The sequence below is a fragment of the Aquarana catesbeiana genome, linkage group LG09 (assembly GCF_042186555.1).
Source record: "Aquarana catesbeiana isolate 2022-GZ linkage group LG09, ASM4218655v1, whole genome shotgun sequence".
In the NCBI taxonomy this organism is placed as follows: Eukaryota; Metazoa; Chordata; class Amphibia; order Anura; family Ranidae; genus Aquarana; species Aquarana catesbeiana.
In genome coordinates this window covers 192,565,347-192,582,173 of record NC_133332.1, presented here as the reverse complement: position 1 = coordinate 192,582,173, position 16,827 = coordinate 192,565,347, and positions in this window count along the sequence as shown.

The window sequence follows — 16,827 nt, the reverse complement described above, 5'->3', positions numbered from 1 at the left end:
TCTCCTGCAGTATGTCCGCAGTCTCTGTCTCCTGCAGTATGTACACAGTCTCTAATTGTCTCCTGCAGTATGTCCGCAGTCTCTGGTAATCTCCTGCAGTATGTCCGCAGTCTCTGGTAATCTCCTGCAGTATGTCCGCAGTCTCTGATTGTCTCCTGCAGTATGTCCGCAGTCTCTGATTGTCTCCTGTAGTATGTGTATTAATGTGCCCCTTTACTTGCTCAATTATTTGGGATTGCTCCACTGCTCAGTGAGAGGTAATGATGTGCATGAACCTCTAGCAACCAATCAGCAAACAAGTAGTGATCTGCTTTAATCTCTAGCAACCAATCAGTAAATGCTAATGATCTGCTGTAACCCCTAGCAACCAATTAGTGAGCGCTAATAATGTACATTAACCTCTAGCAACCAATCGGCAAGCAGAAATTATGTGTTGTAACCTCTAGAAACCAGCCATTGAGCAGTAATGATAGGCTGTAACCTCTGGCAAACAATTGCAATCGCTGCCTGATCTGCTGCAGTAAACTGATTTTGAGTCTACCTGCTATTTTTTGTATGTCTCAGAATGGAGGGGGGGCCCCAAGAAAATGTTTGCCCAGGGCCCAATCAAAATTAAAGATGGCCCTGGATAAGAGAATAGAAAGCAGAGACAGTAGGAAAACTGAAAATGGACAGTGGAGTACTGACCTCCTTACTATTAAATGCACCAAAAATTGTGCAGAAAAGCAGACCCCGATTTTCACCCAGTGAGGTGCTTTAACCTAATGGGGAAGAGGTTAGACCGGACCGAGAGGAGTCCTCCCAGCCGCGCCCAGCCCCCCCAGCTTGGAAGCATAAAACAGAGGCGTAGTAACTCCATAGCATCTATTAACTCCAGAACAGAGATGTAATCAGCCCAGGAACTAAAAATATTGGAAAACATTGGAAACTCTAATGGCAAAGGTAAACTCCCCCCCCCCCAGAGAGCTACTAGAATCAGTCTTGAAAACATCTAGTACACTGTGATGCTGTCTAAACCTCAGGTATTGCCCCGTACTCCTGGGCTCACTAAAGTCATCTCCTCCAGATGCCCAGGGGTAGCAATAATAAGGATAAAAAGTTAAACATAAAGATCAAAAATAAAGATAAATGTAAATACCCCCTGGCTTTCTGCAAGACGTGGGGTGTGCCTGTATATCTCTAATATACATAGTTGGTTCACCACTTGATGGACCAGATTCCTGCCCCTCATTCCTAGGCGTCAGGGTCAGCCCCAGCGCGGGAGACGTATAGATCCCACCGCCCACATGTCGGAGACGACTGCCAAGAGGCAATCGTCTCCCCTCAGTCAAGGAGAGGCGAGTGGACCTCCCGGCCCCCCTTGCTTATGCTAGGGGTGTGTCTAAACTTCCAGTGGCATGGTCAGAGCCATCAATGTCCCTATCAGACTAAACTCAGCTGTATTGATTCCCTCATGGGGAGCAGGTGGGCACACACTTGCCGTTAATAATTGTATATGGGCATATAATGCCGTCCAGCACAGGGCCGGACTGATAAAAAAAGGGAGGATAGAAAAATTAAGGCATTAAAGCCTTCGTTCAGTGAGACTTTTAGTGCATGGCGACCCGCTCCTCCACAGTGCACAGTTCTCTTCAAGAAACATCATCACATTAGGTATATATTTACATGCTGAATCCCTTATTGGGCACAACCCTCTCTTAGTATTTGAGAACTTTCTGTATAAAGATTGTGATCCCCCCGCCATATTAAGGTACAGTATCTATAGGTGAGATATATATTTCCAAAACATTAAGGCACAAAGACCTTTCCGGTGCAGCAGGAGGGGCCCAAACATTCTGGAGAGATGCAGTGTCTGCCGGCCAGGTAGGTGTACCCCCTGTTTAGTCAGTGTCCGCACTTGCGATGCCAGGGACATCAGCCCAGTAGTTTCCGGATAGTTAGTAAGGTTCCACAGAGGTGTATAGAGGCCATCCCATAAACGCCTGACACTGACAGTCCAGGGGAGCTGCGGGACATAATGGGACCCATATGGATGAAGCATGTTTGGTGCATGGTAAAGTCACCTCCCGCACTGGGTTATCCCCCTCTGCCTGTCCACCATATGTTATGGGGTCTGGGTGGAGAACCGGCCTTCCAGTGGACAACTAGGGGGATTGGAGGCAGAAGACAGGAGATGGGCAGACCCGGGGCAACATAATAAAATGTATATACGGCAGCTTACTCTACTGTTAGCAGCTGTTAGAACTCCCGTGCCTCTTCAGGTGAGGTGATGCAGGATCTGCGTCGGCTCCTCTGCCGTCTGGGTGAACGGGCTCTCCTTGATCTCGGCACGCCAGGACAGTGAGTGAAGCGCTGGAGCATCTGGAGCCAGTTGGGTATCTCGATGGAGTCGACCAGGGTACGCTCCTCCAGGGTATGAAGAGTGAAGAACTGCTGAGCTTTCTTGAAGGTAACAGAGATGGGGAAACCCCATTTGTAAGTGATTCCCGATTGTCGGGCCATCTCAAGCACTGGTTTCAGCAATGCTCGCCGCTGTAAGGTTGCCCTGGACAAACTGTGTAGGATCCGTAGGGCAAAGTCTATGTCCCCCTTCTCCCAGGCTTTTCGCAATGTAAGTTCTTTGTGGGGATTGTGATGTACATGGCAGATTACATTTCGCAGCCTATCCGGGTCCAAGGATTGGGGACACAGGGCTCTGTGTATCCAATCAAAGTTCAGGTTGGTAGGGAAAGCTTCCCTCGCTATGTCCTGAAAGATAGCCAGGGTTGATGCCACTAAGTTCTCAGTCTCCGTGGCTTCTGATAGGCCTCTCAGCCTCAGATTGTTCCTCCTGCTGCGGTCCTCATATTCCTCCAGCTGAAGTTGCTGGGTGAGTATCGTGGCCACCTGGGATGTCTGATGATTCTCTACTGCTAGCATCCATCTTTCCAGCGCTGCCACCGAGTACTCACCCGACCCCATCCGATCTGAAAGCAGTTTCACTTCTTTCCAGACCGATGTTATGTCTTTGCGGTGCGATGCCTCAGACCAGCTAACCAGGGCCTCGATGTCTGACTTCGTGGGCAAGGCCTGGAGCAGTACCCTCAGTTCGATGTCAGCTCTCAGGGTGAGCGGCATATGTTGTGAGCCCTTTGGCTCCGATCAGAATACTGCCAGGGTGTCAAAGCCTGTCTCCGAGGCCATCGAGGCCGTTAGGGAGGTAGAGGGGTCCTGGGATGGTTGGCCCTTGTGGTGACTGAGCAGCATGGGATCTGCCATCTTGGTAGCCGGAGAGGCCTCCTGTGTGTTCGTAAAGAAACGCTGGATTTTTATAGGCTGGGTTTTAACCTGGTTTAGGCTGAGAAGGGCCGGAAGCTCCACAGACACACTTCCTCACTCGGCCATGTCCAGACCACGCCCCCTCAAAATCATATTCTTTCTGCTACAACAGGGGTGTGCCAAGTGCTCCTGTTAAATTTTAAATAATATTAAATTAGTTTAAATAATAACATAGTGAGTGTTCTTGCCCTTTAGACTAAGGAGCAGTTAAATCTAAATGACCATTTTACTCATCTAAATTGCCCCAGTAATAAGTCTTCTCTATTTTGTTGTGTGTGTGACATGGACACTTTCTATTGGCTGTCCTGTGGCAGAGTCTGCTAAGGATCCAGAAGAGAGCGACATCAGTAAAGAGGACCAGCCAGGGTGGATACATCTCCAGAGCTGGATTACCATCATCCCCGAGTATCCGGCACTGGTTTGGAACATGGATGGCTGAATAAGATAAGTATTAAATGCTTCAGAAGATTAAAAGAAAACATGCTCAAGGCTTGCCCAGAAATGGGAATTAGCAACACAAATTAAAATGATTAACTACTGTATTTATTGGCGTATAACACACACTTTTTCACCCTGAAAATTGGGTGCAAATAGTGTTTGCGTGTTATACGCCGATACTGCCATTTGGGCTGCCTAGGAGGGAACGGGGAGGTGGGCGGGACGAGCGCCGTCAGATTACATACAGCGAGAATCTCATGTTTACTCAGCGGCCTCTGTAATAGTAAATCCTGTCTCCTGGGCCAGCATTGGACCAGTGTTCTGTCTATCATAGAAGCCAGTCCAGGAGGTGGGACTTTGTATTAAAGAGGCCGCTGAGTAAACAGGAGATTCTCACTGTATGTAATCTGCCGGCGCTCGTCCCGCCCCCCTCCCTGTCCCCTCTAAGGCAGCAGTAATCTGAGGTGAGGCTGCAGATGGGCATTGATCAGGCTGCATTCATGGCAATAGTGAGGCTGCATATGGGCATTGATCAGGCTGCAGATGGGCATTGATCAAACTACATTGATGGGCAATTGTGAGGCTGTAGATGGGCATTGATGTGTAATTGTGAGGCTGCAGATGGGCATTGATCAAGCTGCATTGATGGGCAATTGTGAGGCTGCAGATGGGCATTGATCAAGCTACATTGATGGGCAATTGTGAGGGTGCAGATGGTATTGATCAGGCTGCAGATGGCATTGATCAGGCTGCAGATGGGCAATGGTGAGGCTGCATTGATGGGCACTGGCTTTTATTTTGCTTCAAAGTTCTGAAACTTCCCTCCTAAAATGAAGGTGCGTGTTATACACCTGTGCATGTTATATGCCGATAAATACGGTAAACAGTGCCAGTTTATTCTGCCTCATTTTTGAGAAGTATGGACCTCTGCAAAAAAGCTAACCTCTAATGTACCTACAAAATGCATACCATAAGAGGTTATGTGAACCCTCAGTGTCTTTATAAGCTAGTGTGAATTCCTCTTGGGCATGAAATCTAAGAAACATCTATCCTGTTCCAGGCTTTGCTGCACGATGCTTCCAGGTGTTGCCCTCAGGCATACTTCATTGGCTAAAAACACCAAACTAAAGTACCAAAAGAAGCAGAAAAGAGACTATTCTTAATAAAGGCTAGACTTGGGGCTGATAGTGTTCAGGTAGGGTTGAAGCACAGGGCAAGCAGCACCTAAAAGACAGATTGGAATTATAATTAGAAGATCTACAGGGATCATGATTTTAGTAGACCGTGTGCCCATTATGGAGACTATCCCCTCTTGTCCCAGTGACCACATCGAAAGAGGATATCTCGCAGACAATAAAAGTGCTATTCTAATCCTCTACTACTCTACTAAAAAGGGATTTTCACTCTGTCTATGTTCCCATTGGAAGGGTTTCTTGTAATTTTTTTTCTTGGTCATCACAGAGGGAGTATTGGAAAAACTTTAGGATGGTAATAAAAGTTCAACATTGATTCTAACCCTTCTGCACTGTGTCCAGCACAAAATAAATATTATGGCTGGAGATAAGGGTTCTTTGTAAGAGTCATGCATATAGTCATCATTTGCCTGTGTCATCTCTGTTGTGCTTCAAAATAAGAAAAATCAGCACCTTAGTAGACCAGAGACAGAGCTCTTGGTCTGTCAAAAATCCAAGATGATCTTCTTTTCAAACCTTGAAATTAGTGAGCCTCACTTGAAGTTCACCCAGTCTACTATCACATCTTAAGATCTGCTGATTTATCTTAAAAAAATAAAGTAAAAATGGTGCATACTAACCCCATCTTATGACTGAAACACACTGGGAAAATGGATTGTTAACCCTACAACAAGAACGCTGGTGGGAATATCCCCTGCAATAGGCCTCTTAGCATCAGGTTGATGTTTTAAAGAGGGACTTAACACTGGAAGCTGTGCCCAGAAAAAAATACAGGCAAATGGCAAAGGACTAGTGAACAGTATTGTCTCTGTTGTTCATTCCTATCACTGATTTACCATGCCTTGTGCTGCAATATGGGTGTTATTTACGAAAGGCAAATCCACTTTGCACTGCAAGTGCACTTGGAAGTGTAGTCACTCTAAATCTAAGGGGTAGATCTGAAAGGAGTGGAAGCTCTGCTGATTTTATCATCCAATCATGTGCAAGCTAAAATGCTGTTTTTTATTTTCCTTGCATGTCGCCTTCGGATCTACAGCGACTTTACTTCCAAGTGCAATTCAGTGCACTTTCGAGTGCTCTTGCAATGTAAAGTGGATTTTCCTTTAGTAAATAAGCCCCTATGTCTCTGTCTGCCAAGGCACACTCACATACTAGGAAGAGCGCTGCTATTTTCAGGATGAATTTAGGACAAAAAATAATTATTTCAGGGTACTGCTTAGGCACATTAGCATTTCTTGATGTTCCCTGTAACATAGCAAATATTCACTTTTTGACTTCAGGTCCACTTTCTGAGGGAAGGGATATAAAAATACAGCATGGAATCCCATCCTCAAGCACTAGTCTGGTGCTTAAACCAGAAAGATGTGTAGGAATTGGGAAGGGGTAAAAGGACAAAATAGAAGCACAGTAAGTTTAGAATGAGTTTTTGATTTGTGAAAGATTTATTTTTTTATTGTTAAATTGAATATCAAAAGTATAAAGCAATTTTTCGAGGGTAAGGCATGTTCTATTAACTTTGTAAGTTTAAGCTTACTTAAAAACATTAAAAAAGAGAAAAAAGAAAATGGCCAATTGTAAAGTTAAAACTTTGTACATTAAAACTTTTCTCCACACAAGTGTGCTAACACTGACTATGTAATCCTTTACCAAGAAAGCCTATTTGTAATGTTGTTACAAAGACACCATATTTTAAGGAACAAATAACCCCTAGTTTTGACAGTTAGTTGGGATTATCCTTCCAATAGAAAAGGCTCCCTTTGAGCTACCTGCCATGTAGAGTCCTGGGAAAGTTCAAAGCTGCTTTTTCCCTATTTTCTGTGACTTCTTTTATGATTTGTTTCTGTCTCACTAGGTGACCTGATTGTATTGATTCAAATCCAGCAGGAGGAACGGGTCGTATTCATTAAATGTGTATCAAGGAGGGAAGTCGCAGGATTTCTTTCTGTGAGACATGAGGAGGTCACCTTGAGAAGCAAAGAAAATTCAGATTATCCTTGTGCTTGTACTGTGATTTAAAGACAAATGCTGCATAACAATGCACAGTGTTTAGTCTCTATGCAGTTGCTGGGTGGTGTTGAAGCATATTATAAGTAATAATTGATAATTAGGGATATTAAAATTAATTTGAACACTACAGTACACATTCCAAGAACTGCTGCATGCAGCAAGTAAATATAAAAATATCATTGAACAGCTAATGGTATTCAGGAAACACAAAATCATAAATTCCACTTGGTTCACTTTAACCACTTCAGCCCCCGAAAAGATTTTCCCCCATAATGGCCAGGCCATTTTTTGCGTTACAACACTGCTTCGCTTTAATTAACAATTGCATGGTCATGTGACGTTCTACCCAAACAACATTGAGGTCCTTTTTTTCCCACAAATAGAGCTTTCTTTTGGTGGTATTTGATAACCTCTGCGGTTTTTATTTTTTACGCTATAAACAAAAACAATTTTGAAAAAAAAAGCAATATTTTTTACTTTTTGCTATAATAAATATCCCCCAAAACAATGTAAAAAACAAATTTCTTCATCAGTTTAGGCCAATATGTATTCTTCTACATATTTTTGTTAAAAAAAAAAAAATCGCAATAAGCGTATATTGATTGGTTTGCGCAAAAGTTATAGCGTCTATAAAATAGGGGATAGATTTATGACATTTTTATTATTTATCTTTTACTAGTAATAGTGGCGATCTGCGATTTTTAGCGGGACTGCGACATTGTGGTGGACAGATCGGCCACTTTTGACACTTTTTTGGGACCACTGATATTTATACAGAGATCAGTGCTATAATTAGCCACTGATTACTGTGTAAATGTCACTGGCAGGAAAGGGGTTAACACTAGGGGGCGATCAAGGGGTCAAATGTGTTCCCTAGGTGTGTTTCTAACTGTGAGGGGATAGGACTGACTAGAGGAGGTGACAGATCGTTGCTCCTACTTAGTAGGAACAGATGATCTGTTTCTCCTCCCCGTCAGAACCGGGATTTGTGTGTTTACACACAAATCCCGGTTCTGGCTCTCGTGCCCGCGATCGCGGTGGCCGGCGGTGATTGCGCTCGCCAGCCATGCGCATCAGCTCTGGGGACACGCTGCGGGCACTTTGAAGAGCCGATGTACCATGACGGCGATTCGCGCAGCCGTGCCAACCAGCCGCAGTGTAACTGCGGCGGTTGGTAGGCAACTAGTTAATATGATTCTAAATAGTAAAAATCCAACACAACCAGATTGAAACATCTACTCAAACGGGGGTTTGGTGTGTGGAGGGTGGGCAATGCTGTGGTGGGCTTGGAGAGGGTAATGCTTGAATCTGTGAACATATAGTACCTTTAAAAAGCATTCATACCCCTTGAAATTTTGCACATTTTGTTATGTTACAACCAAAAAATGTAAATGTATTTTATTGGGATTTTATGCGATAGACCAACACAAAGTGGCTCATACTTGTGAAGTGTAAGGAAAATGATGAATGGGTTTCAAAATATCTGAAAAGTGTGGCGTGCATTTGTATTTTGACCCCTTTACCCTGATACCCCTAACTAAAATCTAATGGAACCAATTGCCTTCAGAAGTCACCTAATTAGTAAATAAAGTCCACCTGTGTGTAATTTAATCTCAGTATAAATACAGCTGTTCTGTGAAACCCCCAGGGGTTTGTTAGAGTACCTTAGTTAAAAAAAACAGCATCATGAAGGCCAAGGAACACACCAGACAGGTCAGGGATAAAGTTGTGAAGAAGTTTAAAGCAGGGTTAAGTTATAAAAAAAAAATCCCATGCTTTAGACAAATCACGGAGCACTGTTCAATCCACAATCCAAAAATTGCAAGGGTATGGCACAACTGCAAACCTACCATGGCCATCTACCTAAACTGACAGGCTGGGCAAGGAGAGCATTAATCAGACAAGCAGCCAAGAGGCCCATGGTAACTCTGGAGGAGCGCAGAGATCCACAGCTCATGTGGGAGAATCTGTCCACAGGACAACTAATTTAGTTGTGCACTCCACAAATCTGGTCTTTATGAAAGAGTGGTGAGAAGAAAGCCATTGTTGAAAGAAAGCCATAAGAAGTCCCATTTGCAGTTTGCAAAAAGTTATGTGGGGAACACAGCAAACATGTAGAAGAAGGTGCTCTGGTCAGATGAGACCAGAATTTATCTTTTTGGCCTAAAAGCAAAATGCTATGTGTGGCTGAAAAATTACACTGCATATCACCCTGAACACCCCCCCCCCACATACTGTGAAACATGGTGGTGGCAGCATCATGTTGTGGGGATGATTGTCCTTAGCAGGGTCAGGGAATCTGGTCAGAGTTGATGGGAAGATGGATGGAGCCAAATACAGGGCAATCTTAGAAGAAAACTTGTTAGAGCCCCCATGCAACACCCCATGTCCACAGACACAATCATTACTTCCCTCATTCAACCCTGCTACTATTACTGAGGTTGCTAAACTTTTATCTAGCACTCATCTAACCACCTGCCCCCTGGATCCTGTTCCCTCGCAAATGCTACGCTCACCCTCTGACTCGATTCTACACTCTCTAACTCACATTTTCAACCTCTCCCTCTCTTGTGGCATCTTCCCAAACTCTCTAAAACATGCGCTAGTCACCCCCATACTTAAAAAGCCCTCACTGGACCCCACCAATCTCAACAACTTATGTCCCAACTCCTTACTCTCCTTCTCCTCCAAACTTCTTGAAAGACTGGTCTACAACCGACTAAGCGACCATCTGACCATGAATAAACTTCTTGATCCCCTTCAGTCCGGTTTTCGCCCTCAACACTCCACGGAAACTGCTCTCCTTAAACTCTCAAATGACCTACTAATGGCTAAAGCCAATGGACACTATTCTGTACTACTTCTCCTGGATCTCTCTGCTGCCTTTGACACAGTGGACCACCCCCTCCTCCTCAAAAAACTCCACTCCTTTGGTCTCCGTGACTGTACTCTTCGCTGGTTCTCATCCTACCTATCCCACCGCTCCTTCAGTGTCACTTACAACTCTACTTCCTCCTCTCCTCTTCCTTTCTCCGTTGGGGTCCCCCAAGGTTCTGTTCTTGGACCTCTCCTTTTCTCAATCTACACCACCTCCTTGGGTCAGTTGATTGCCTCCCACGGCTTTAAATATCATCTCTACGCTGATGACACCCAAATCTATCTCTCCACCCCCCAGCTCTCTCCATCTGTCTCCTCACGCATTACCAACTTACTAGCAGACATATCAGCCTGGATGTCACATCACTTCCTCAAACTCAACCTATCCAAAACCGAGCTCATGATATTTCCTCCCTCAGGTGCCACTTCCCCTGATTTCCCTGTCAATATCAACGGCTCAAATATCAACCCATCTCCCCACGCCAAGGTCTTAGGTGTAATCCTGGACTCTGAACTAACCTTTCGACCCCACATTCTATCACTATCCAAAACTTGCCGCCTCAATCTCCGCAACATCCCCAAGATATGCCCCTTCCTAACCAATGTCACCACAAAGCTTCTAATCCACTCCCTGGTCATCTCCCGCCTCGGCTACTGCAACTCCCTCCTCATTGGTTTACCTCTAAATAGGCTATCCCCACTTCAGTCCATCATGAACGCTGCTGCCAGGCTCATCCACCTCACAAACCGCTCAGCGTCTGCTACACCCCTCTGTCAATCCCTCCATTGGCTGCCACTCAGTCACCGAATTAAATTCAAGATACTAACTATAACTTACAAATCCATCCACAACCTGGCCCCCAGCTATATCTCTAACCTAGTCACAAAATACCAACCTAATCGTTCTCTTCGCTCCTCCCAAGACCTCCTGCTCTCAAACTCCCTTGTCACCTCATCCCATGCTCACCTTCAGCACTTCTCCAGAGCCTCCCCCATCCTCTGGAATGCTCTTCCCCAATCCGTCCGATTTTCTCCTACTTTATCCACTTTCAGACGATCCCTGAAAACTCATCTCTTCAGAGAAGCCTATCTGGCCCCCACCTAACAACTGTACATTTATCTTCTCAATCAGCACATCACCCACAGTTATTACCTCTTGTATCTCTTGACCTTCCCTCTTAGATTGTAAGCTCTAAGGAGCAGGGCCCTCTGATTCCTACTGTATCAAAGTGTATTGTATTTGTACTGTTTACCCTCAAGTTGTAAAGCGCTACGTAAACTGTTGGCGCTATATTAATCCTGTATAATAATAATAATAATAATAGAGTCTGCAAAAGACTCGAGACTGGGGTGGAGGTTCACCTTCCAGCAGGACAATGACCCTAAACATATATATAGTTACCTAGTTAGTTAGGTTGAAAAAAGACACAAGTCCATCTTGTTTAACTAAGAAAAAAAAGAGGCCAGGAAAAAAAAATATATATAAAGCCAGAGCTACAATGGAATGGTTTAGATCAAAGCATACCGTATTTATCGGCGTATAACACGCACTTTTTTCTCCTTATAATCAGGGGAAAATCATGGGTGCGTGTTATACGCCGATCCCCCACGATCTCCGCTGATTGTGAGCGGAGCGATAGCGCCGAGATACACATAGCCAAGTGTACTCGGCTCTTCTCAGCTCCGCTCACAGTCACACCCAGTCCTGCCATTAGACCTGTGTTATGTCCATCATAGGGCGGGACTAGGCGTGACTGTGAGCGGAGCCGAGAAAAGCCGAGTACACTCAGCTATGTGTATCTTGGCTCCGCCCAGTCCCTGCGATCTCGGCGGCGCTCGCTCTGCTCCGCCGAGTCCCTCCGCAGCGCCATATTTAAATCTGTGCAAGGTTGCCCTGGGGCAAGGCTGCAAGGCTGCACTGGGGCAAGGTTTCACTGACAAGGCTGCACTGAGGCAAGGCTGCACTGACAAGGCTGCACTGACAAGGCTGCACTGGGGCAAGGCTGCAATGGACACTGCGGAAGGCTGCACTAACAAGGCTGCACTGACATGGCTGCAAGGCTGCACTGGGGCAAGGCTGCACTGACAAGGCTGCACTGAGAAGGCTTCAATGACACTGACAAGGCTGCAGATGGACATTGCTAAGGCTGCATTGATGGGCATGTAAATGTAAGTTTTTTTCCCTTAAACTTCCCTTCTAAAAGTTTTTTTCCTTAAAATTCCCTCCTAAACTTGGGGTGCGTGTTATACGCCGGCGCGTGTTATACGCCAATAAATTCATGTGTTAGAATGGCCCAGTCAATGTCCAGACCTAAATCCAATTGATTTTCTGTGGCAAGACTTGAAAATTGCTGTTCACAGACGCTCTCCATCCAATCTGACAGATCTTGAGCTATTTTGCAAAGAAGAATGGGCAAAAATGTCATTCTCTAGATGTACAAAGCTGGTAGAGACATCCCCAAAAAGACTTGCAGCTGTAATTGCAGTGAAAGGTGGTTCTACAAAGTATTGACTTAGGGGTGCTGAATACAAATGCATACCACAATTTTCAGATATTTATTTGTAAAAAAAAATGAAAACCACTTATCATTTTCCTTCCACTTCACAATAATGTGCCACTTTGTGTTGGTCTATCACATAAAATCCTTTTACGTTTTTGGTGATAACATGACAAAATGTGGAAAATTTCAAAGGGGTATGAATACTTTTTCAAGGCAGTGTACGTACAAGACTTCTCAGTGGAATAATATTTGGGTCTTTCAGAACATGTGGCTATTAGCAAGCACAATGATTTACCTAGTGGGACAGTGAGCTACATAGGATGAATGTAAGAAATAAAAATTAGGGGCATTCAGCAGGCGGACTTTGTCTATTAGCTAGTTTAACACTTCTCCACCTGCAGGCTGGGTTTTAATGTTTCTCATGATGATGCCATTACTGGTGGAATGCTAATCTATATTCATTTCTACAGCTAGGAGCAGCTAAAACCAATAATTAATTAGTGTTGTTCCTGATCATGTGTCACCTACGTGTATGAGGAACCCGAGATGACAAAGGAGGCCCCTAGCACAATTCCTGTCCCAGCACCCCTGGAAGTTGAGATAGGGTCTGCAGGGGCGGTGAAAGGGCACAGGTGCCAGGGTGCAGAAACTGAAGACTGGGACTTAGGAGCACTGGTATCAGAAAGGCAGGAGCACAGCTGTTCAAATACCAAAGATAGACCAAATTCAGTTAGGAGAGGAGTCAAGTCAAAAACCACGTTCTGTAACAGCCGAGCAGGAATATACCAAATCATAGGCAGAATCAAAGTCAGGAACAAGCAGAGGTTGGCAACGTGCAAGCAAGGAGTCAATTGGAAGATAAGAATTTTTTTAACAGATGTAATTTCTTTCTTTGTGCACACTTCCCTTGAAGAAGACAGCACTTTGTTTTATTATTATTATTATTATTAATAATAATAATAATAATAATAATAATAATAATAATAATAATAATAATTTTTTTAAAATTAAACTTTTTTTCAAACAATTTTTTTTAATTTTACTTTTTTGTCCACTTGTGAGTTTATTATAAGAAACCTGAGCAAGGTTTTTATAAAAATAATATACCAAGGCGCATGCGCGGCGGCTCCTGACATGGACGCTTAGTCAGGGAGCTCCGTCCCGCTTCAGCAGATCGGGCCTCCACAGCAGCACTCTGACCGGCGATAGACACCTGGATTTACCCCCCACGGCCGCCGCAAGACTCGGGGACTCCCCCGATGTACTCGGGAGCGGTAAAACGAAACCTTAAGCCTGCATTTGAAGCCGCCCTGTCCCGTACTGAGACAGCTAAGATGGCGGCCGTCCCTCATCGCTCTGCAGACACACACTCTCCCTGTGTCCAGCACGCAGCCTCCCCATCCCTGCTGCAGCAAGACTCCCTCACAGGTAACTTTCCCCTGGATCCAGCTTCTCCAGCATCCACCGCATCTCTACTAGAACACCCCCTGGCTGGGCTGGAGTACTCCCCCATGGATGCCGGCCCCCCCAGGCTCACCAGCTAATACAGCCCGGGGATTTAGGCCCACTACAGCCGGCCTCTGTAGCTGAAATGTTTGCCAAGTTTGCTGATTTACTGGACAGAGGGCTACACAATACAGCCCTAAAAATCACAAGTGACATTAAAGCGGACCTACAGCACATAGGCACCCGCATGGACCTCATTGAGTCCAACTTTGATTCCACCATTTCAAGAACAAACCAGAACACTGCTTGTATTCAGTCCCTTCAGGAGCAATTAGCCACTTGCCGACCACCGCACGACTATATACGTCGGCAGAATGGCACGGGCAGGCAAAAGGACTTACAGGTACGTCCTTGCCTGCCCGCGGGTGGGGGTTAAGATCGGACCCCCCCCCCGGTGCCTGCGGCGGTCGGCAAATCTCCCCCGGCATCGGTGGTGAGGGGGAGGCCATCCATTCGTGGCCCCCCCCTCGCGATCGCTCCCAGCCAATGGGATCATTTCCCTGCCTCTGTATTGTACACAGAGGCAGAGGAAATGATGTCATCTCTCCTCGGCTCGGTATTTTCCATTTCGGGCCGAGGAGAGAAGACTGTAATGTGAGTGCACCAACACACTACACACACAGTAGAACATGCCAGGCACACAAAACACCCCGATCCCCCCCCCCGATCGCCCCCCGATCCCCCCCCAATCACCCCCCCCGTCACAAACTGACACCAAGCAGGTTTTTTTTTTTTTTTCCTGATTACTGTATTGGTGTCAGTTTGTGACAGTTACAGTGTTAGGGCAGTGAGTGTTAGGCCCCCTTTAGGTCTAGGATACCCCCCTAACCCCCCCTAATAAAGTTTTAACCCCTTGATCACCCCCGTCACCAGTGTCGCTAAGCGATCATTTTTCTGATCGCTGTATTAGTGTCGCTGGTGACGCTAGTTAGGGACGTAAATATTTAGGTTCGCCGTCAGCGTTTTATAGCGACAGGGACCCCCATATACTATCTAATAAATGTTTTAACCCCTTGATTGCCCCCTAGTTAACCCTTTCACCACTGATCACCGTATAACCGTTACGGGTGACGCTGGTTAGTTTGTTTATTTTTTATAGTGTCAGGGCACCCGCCGTTTATTACCGAATAAAGGTTTAGCCCCCTGATCGCCCGGCGGTGATATGCGTCGCCCCAGGCAGCGTCAGATTAGCGCCAGTACCGCTAACACCCACGCACGCAGCATACGCCTCCCTTAGTGGTATAGTATCTGATCGGATCAATATCTGATCCGTTCAGATCTATACTAGCGTCCCCAGCAGTTTAGGGTTCCCAAAAACGCAGTGTAAGCGGGATCAGCCCAGATACCTGCTAGCACCAGCGTTTTGCCCCTCCGCCCGGCCCAGCCCAGCCCACCCAAGTGCAGTATCGATCGATCACTGTCACTTACAAAACACTAAACAAATAACTGCAGCGTTCGCAGAGTCAGGCCTGATCCCTGCGATCGCTAACAGTTTTTTTGGTAGCGTTTTGGTGAACTGGCAAGCACCAGCCCCAGGCAGCGTCAGGTTAGTGCCAGTAGCGCTAACACCCACGCACGCACCGTACACCTCCCTTAGTGGTATAGTATCTGAACTGATCAATATCTGATCTGATCCGATCAGATCTATACTGGCGTCCCCAGCAGTTTAGGGTTCCCAAAAACGCAGTGTTAGTGGGATCAGCCCAGATACCTGCTAGCACCTGCGTTTTGCCCCTCCGCCCGGCCCAGCCCAGCCCACCCAAGTGCAGTATCGATCGATCACTGTCACTTACAAAACACTAAACGCATAACTGCAGCGTTCGCAGAGTCAGGCCTGATCCCTGCGATCGTTAACAGTTTTTTTGGTAGCGTTTTGGTGAACTGGCAAGCGCCAGCGGCCTAGTACACCCCGGTCGTAGTCAAACCAGCACTGCAGTAACACTTGGTGACGTGGCGAGTCCCATAAGTGCAGTTCAAGCTGGTGAGGTGGCAAGCACAAATAGTGTCCCGCTGCCACCAAAAAGACAAACACAGGCCCGTCGTGCCCATAATGCCCTTCCTGCTGCATTCGCCAATCCTAATTGGGAACCCACCACTTCTGCAGCGCCCGTACTTCCCCCATTCACATCCCCAACCAAATGCAGTCGGCTGCATGAGAGGCATTTTTATGTCCTCCCGAGTACCCCTACCCAACGAACCCCCCAAAAAAGATGTTGTGTCTGCAGCAAACGCGGATATAGGCGTGACACCCGCTATTATTGTCCCTCCTGTCAATCCTGGTCTTTGCATTGGTGAATGTTTTGAACTCTACCATTCGCTAGTTGAGTATTAGCGTAGGGTACAGCATTGCACAGACTAGGACACACTTTCACAGGGTCTCCCAAGATGCCATCGCATTTTGAGAGACCCGAACCTGGAACCGGTTACAGTTATAAAAGTTACAGTTACAAAAAAAGTGTAAAAAAAAAAAAAACACAAACAAAAATATAAAATAAAAAATAATAGTTGTCGTTTTATTGTTCTCTCTCTATTCTCTCTCTCTCTATTCTCTCTATTGTTCTGCTCTTTTTTACTGTATTCTATTCTGCAATGTTTTATTGTTATTATGTTTTATCATGTTTGCTTTTCAGGTATGCAATTTTTTATACTTTACCGTTTACTGTGCTTTATTGTTAACCATTTTTTTGTCTTCAGGTACACCATTCACGACTTTGAGTGGTTATACCAGAATGATGCTTGCAGGTTTAGGTATCATCTTGGTATCATTCTTTTCAGCCAGCGGTCGGCTTTCATGTAAAAGCAATCCTAGTGGCTAATTAGCCTCTAGACTGCTTTTACAAGCAGTGGGAGAGAATGCCCCCCCCCACCGTCTTCCGTGTTTTTCTCTGGCTCTCCTGTCTCAACAGGGAACCTGAGAATGCAGCCGGTGATTCAGCCAGCTGACCATAGAGCTGATCAGAGACCAGAGTGGCTCCAAACATCTCTAT